Genomic DNA, 5,869 nt, shown 5'->3' with positions numbered 1-5,869 from the left:
TGCAATTATCTTTCATCTGTCCGCTACATTAACGAGATAGAATCTCGCGAATTCTTTTTTTCTTTCACACCGATATCCCCCCCTCCCCCCTAGGTTTAAGCGTTTCTCTCTTTTTTTTAACGCAGCATCAATCAAGTTTAGTCGAGATCCGTGTAATATATCATGCACGGTGAACGTTGAAAAGCGTGAACTTGGAAATGTCAGATCACGGGACGTTTCACCTTGTATCTTTATCTTGCACAAGCCGCCCCACGGTGTTACCGTGCTGTCCATGCCTCCTATGGTGCGAGCGAGGGTGGCGCCGCGGGTAATGGGGTTATGACAGTGTTAAAAACCGCCCTTATCCGGGTATAATGTCATCCGCGATCACGATAAAGCTTCCGCTGCTCGCTTAAATGACTACGACTTATCCGGAATTTGTACCGTTTCTCGGCTCTTCTTTTTCCCTTTTACTACAACCTCTTTAACATTATCGCGCTATTTGCCTTTCCAATCTTACTCCTCTAATCCGCCGAATTACACGCGGTTTCTCTCTTCGATAAAATAACTGGATAAAAACTGTGGCTGCTAGACGTTTCTTCGCGCGGTTCTTCTCGACGATAATCGCGTTCCTCGAATAAATTACCGTCGTATCGATAAGAATTTACCCGTTGAACTTGGTTGGATCTCTAAAGTGAAAGGTTCTCCGGCTGTGATAAGTCTCTCCGCTTGTCAATGACGATCTCGCAGAACCCTCCGTGGCAAAAGATCGACGAAGGAAACACGATGATCGTCGACGTCTGCATACCGGCTGATATAACGGGTAGCGGAGGTGAGCTCGCGCCGCGAATCATTCACGCCAGGCGCGCATAAGCACGTAAGTCCCCATACTTGGACGCATGCTTTCGTACGAATACGAAGTCCATAATGCGTGTGCGGTAGGACCGCGCGAGTGAAAGGGGGAGTGAGGGGTTTGTATTCACCCCTTCTACATCCGTGGCAACACTGTGATGGTCCACGGGCGCACAGCGATCAATGCCACTATGCTTCATCCCCACCGATGCACGCGTCTCCATGACGACAGCATCCCTACACCCCCCACCAGACGGTTCATAGGCTGGCTGGTGGGGTTGGAAAGGCAGGAAAGGGGTGGCGTGGCTCCCCTATAACCGGCGCAGCCAGCAAGGAATTCCTAGTTTGCGCGCAGACGAACTGGGGACCCCCTCTCCCCTTACCCCCCTTTCAACTCAGCAACCGTCTTTCTCTCTTCCGGACCACCTCCGGGCCATCTCCTCTGCGTTCCACCGTGCACTCATCCTTTTCGCGTCACCGTATGCACCGAGGGTCAGGTGGGTCACTCCAGGTGGCCCGGCCCTGACACGATATCGTCGACACGATTTCTAGATCGTTGATTAGATTATCGCGATCTACCTGACCGAGGAATTTCGTCGGCGATGGGGTACGGGGAAACCGCTTCTCACAGGTCCTACAGCCCTTGTAGGGTGTCTTTAGGTACATGTTTTGCGACGATCCGAGTACTTGATCCAATTTCTCCGGGCGAAGGATTTCGGTCTGTGTACGTTTCGAAAAGGGAAAGGTTTTAGGCGGAGACAAACACGGAGGATCTTTAGGGTAGATTAGCCTTGAATTTGAAAGTGTGATTAGAGGGGACCGATACACGTAGGTATAGAACAGGGTTTGCGACCGCAAATTTAAGGGTTGTTTTCGGACATGAAGGTTCTTCTTCGTTGAACAACACGTTCGACGAGTGCCTCTTTTGTCGATCTTCGAATTACGGATCGTAACGGGAAATGTTGGTTAATCGGGCAAGCTCGTCGGTTCGCGCGTCCTCCGAGCCCACAAAAGGAGAGAATCGGTAAGGTGGACGCTGAAACTGCGAGGGAATCCCGTTGGAGATAATGATATTTATGCGCGTCAAGTGTATGATGTGCGGTCCGCCACACATGGATCACACATATGCTTCTGGGAAGAGCACTGGGCAAAAACACTAGCGAGCACGAAAATGTGTCGCACGAATGTCCCGTGAGAACGTACGCGTCTCTCGAAGCGCCAGAGATTTCGAAACTTTCAAATTTCAGGATGATTTAAGCGACTGGCGTCCACCTTGGGATACATCTCTGTTGATTTACCGCGTGGAATCTGCCCGTATCGGTTTCTTTCTTCTTCTGTTTCTTTTTTTGTTTTTTCAATTCCAGAATTGCCGTTCGAGGTGCCGGGTAACGATACAGGGGGAAATCGAAGGGCTTTTAGGAAAGGAAGGTTGAAATTCACGTAGTAGACGACTCTGCACTACTGTGCGCCAAGGGATGCAAAGGTGGGAGAGAAACGCGAATGCAAGTCGGGTTATTTTTCTGCTATTGTTCCCTCTCCTTTATTACGAGATCGCTTTGTGTCTCTGCTGCTGCTTTTTGATACCAGTCGTGTACACGCGTACGCGTTTTTGTACCGACGAACGTTCCGCATAAGATTCGGGACTGAAACGATCTCTGTATCTGATTATTCACACCTAGCGACGTCTCCTTCTTTTTTGCTTTGCGATTTCAAGCGGACGCGGGCAGATTAAACATCGTCAGAACGACCGAGCTCGTTGCGCTTTTCAATGAACGACCGCGACTGGGCCCCGCGACTGCGTAAATATTTATCGCGAATTATCCGGGCGTGCAGTGTGACAGGAACGAAGCGAGAGAGGCTACCTCGTCCCTCTGCGAACTTTTCCTCTCTTTCTCGTGGCCCTGGTCTCTCCTCTGACCCTGAGGGACATTCCTGGCGTGACGCGTATAAGGTCCTATCTCTGGCGAGAGACGAGGAGAGCCAGACGACGACGGCCAGAGACACGGGTAGAGAAAAGCTTAGGCTGGTGAGCCACGGGGTTTTGAGCACGAAGTTTACACATTGTCATTTGGGACACGGAGTGACAGAGAGGCTACCTCTGAAAGGAAAGAAAGAGGGTGAAAGAGAGAGAGAGAGAAAGAGAAGAGGAGACGGTTTCGGGGGTTGGAGGGTTAAACGGAGAGAGAGGGAGATAGAGAGATAGAACGGGTAGAGTATTTGGTGGACCACTAGGAAACATCCCCACGTAGCTACCATCTTCCATGCAGGGGTTGCTTCGGTGGAAGGGATACTACTCAGGGGAAGATTAGAGGGGTGGGGGGGCTATATAAGGCCGGTGCAAGGGGGGGAGAGCTCAGTTCGTCCAAGAGAAGCGTATCGGTCACGTCGTTGCGACGATCGTTTCACGAGAATCCCATGGAGCACGGGACTTGTCTCCGCATACACACATACACAAGACGCGGTGCTTGTCCACGACCACCACAAGAGAAACAAGAAGCTTCGCTAACACGACACGTATACACAAGACCACAGAAGGATTCGAGGTGTTTTCGACCAAGTTTTCGGAGGCAGACGCACACACACGCACACGATACCAGCAGGCTGGAAACGGTAAGTACACTATCATCAAGTTCTCTACCTTACGTAACTTTGAAACGTGCTCTCTCTGCATATGGAAACGAGAAGGTGGACGACGAGTCGTTCGGGGAATATGATAACGAAATTAAAGTATATACGGTCGAACGAAAGTGAATTCCTCCTGTTGTTTGATTCGTGAACAAAATCCGGTCGAAAATTCGTCTTGCTCGTGGAGAAGAATACGTAGTGTCGTCGAAGAATTCTGACGCGAGAGAAAGAGTTATCGATTGATCGATTGAGCTGGACCCGCGGCTGCCGCGAGTAAAAAGACGTGCGTAGATATTCGTGGCCGGGTACACAGTGTAGACGTAGAGATTTCCACCAAACGTGTGTCGCGATGTTTGACCGCGAAGTTAACGTTGTTAGAGCATTAAGAGAGAGAGAGTTGTTAATAATCGCGAAACAAGCTCAAACTCCAAGTGTCTTGGAGAGCACGATTCGAACGAATATCTTGGCAATCGATATTATTACCAGTTTATCGCCATCACCGTGCGTAATTTAATCAAGCTAATTTTAATTGAATTATTCACCGGTACGTCGACTTGTCCGATAGGGTAGAAACAGTAGGCGTGGGATTAATTTATTAATAGCGGTAATGAGCAGACGAACGAACGCCGATATTTGCCGTTAGATTTAGTGACATTAAAACAGCCTAATGAGATTCGATGTATGCCCGATGCGCGGGTAATATTGGAAAACTCGTATTGAAATTAACGTTTGTCGTCGAGAGCCATCGAAATTGCCGTGCGACTCGTTCCGAACTTTGTTTGCATCGCTCCATCTCTCCGCGCGATGGAAAACAATTTCTCCCCGCTTTTTCTACTTTTATTTTCAACTGCTCGTAAGTTGAAAATTTTCCAGAGATTAACGTCCTCGAGGAAAACTTTTCTCCTCTCTCTCTCTCTCTCTCTCCTCCCTTTGTTTTCAATTCTCGAACAAATGAAACACAACGAGTAACGAGCAAAGAGCAGAGTCGGGTTGGAAAGTTGGCGTGTCGAGCACAGTTTAATCGGACAAAAGGGGATTTCTCGTCTTGCGGGATAACAACTGGACGTTAAATAACCACCGATGCACGGTAGGAAGAGTAGGATTAACGCGGCGCGAGCTCCACGCGCGTTATAATATTCTCCAGCTGCGACAGGAAGGAAGGGTAAATGAATATTTTCGCTGAATGAAATTGTCTGGCGTGTACGGAAGTTAACAAGAGAGACATTCGGCCTCGTCTCGCCCATCAACCGTACGATATTAATATGTACATATATGTACACGGTCCAGTATGAATTGGGTCAGATGTTTCGAGCGAAACAGCTTTCAGAGCAAATATTTTACGCGATCGAAGCCCCTTTCCACCCCGCGATTAAACGTTATTTCACGGTATTATTTCTGCAAACACGTAAAAGTATTATGTAGATCGGGAAGTTAGCATTTCGCGCGCGCCTGTGTATGACTTTTCATCTTTTCTCTTCTTTTTCCCTGCGTTCGTTACGGGTCTGCTGCGTACATTTCTAAATTAAAATGTTCACTGGGTAAAAGTCAAACGGGAAATCGTATTTTAAACGATTGAGAGAAGAAAAAAGAAACATTTCGCTCGGTTGGTAAATGTTGCTGTTGAACATTCGTAGAGAGGAATGAAATAATGCGGATTTAATATTTTCAATTTAATACTCAGCTGGAACAGAGAGCCGTATGGTATACCTCCACTCGAGAAAGTTCGTTTTAATCTGCTTTGGCTAACGTACAGGTGTATACTGGAGAATTTTTCTTAGAGTAGTCGGTTTCGCACATCGGATGCAAATTTCTGGACGCGTCTCTACGAGTGTATAACTTAACTGAAGTATCCGCTTTGTAGGGTCACGCTGAACCCGCCTTAATCCTGTTAACCTATCAACACATTCAAAGCCTTTTACGCCATACAAAGATATCTTCATTCTCAATCCCATTAAATCCCTCCATCCGAGAGTTTGGGACACGACGCCTTAAATGTCAAAGAGGGTAATCTTTTACGGCGAATATTATTCGTTCGTTTGTAAGATGACTACGTACTTTGAAAACTAGTTGGAACACCACGGACTCGACGGGTTCTTAGGTGGAGGAACGTTAACGTCGCTGATATTAACACCCGCGTGGTAATTAAGCCCTCTGAAAAAAAAAATCGATCTTGTCCTTTTCCAAGGGGGCTGCACAACCCGCCCGTGCTTTTTTGTTTTTTCTTTATTTTTCAATAGCAAGGTCCTTTGGTAGTAACAATAAAAAACATTTTCGCGTCTGTGTGAATAAATTAATAAGGAAACGGAGCATTGTGTATATTCAACGATCAGAAAGCGTTCTCCCTCTATCTCTCGTTTTCTCTATCCCTGTTCATCTTGGAGGCTCTTTTCATTGAAATTCTTTTTCGTACACG

Source organism: Habropoda laboriosa, unplaced genomic scaffold (genome assembly GCF_001263275.1).
Source record: "Habropoda laboriosa isolate 0110345459 unplaced genomic scaffold, ASM126327v1 scaffold57, whole genome shotgun sequence".
In the NCBI taxonomy this organism is placed as follows: domain Eukaryota; kingdom Metazoa; phylum Arthropoda; class Insecta; order Hymenoptera; family Apidae; genus Habropoda; species Habropoda laboriosa.
Note: the sequence above shows the minus strand (reverse complement) of the source record.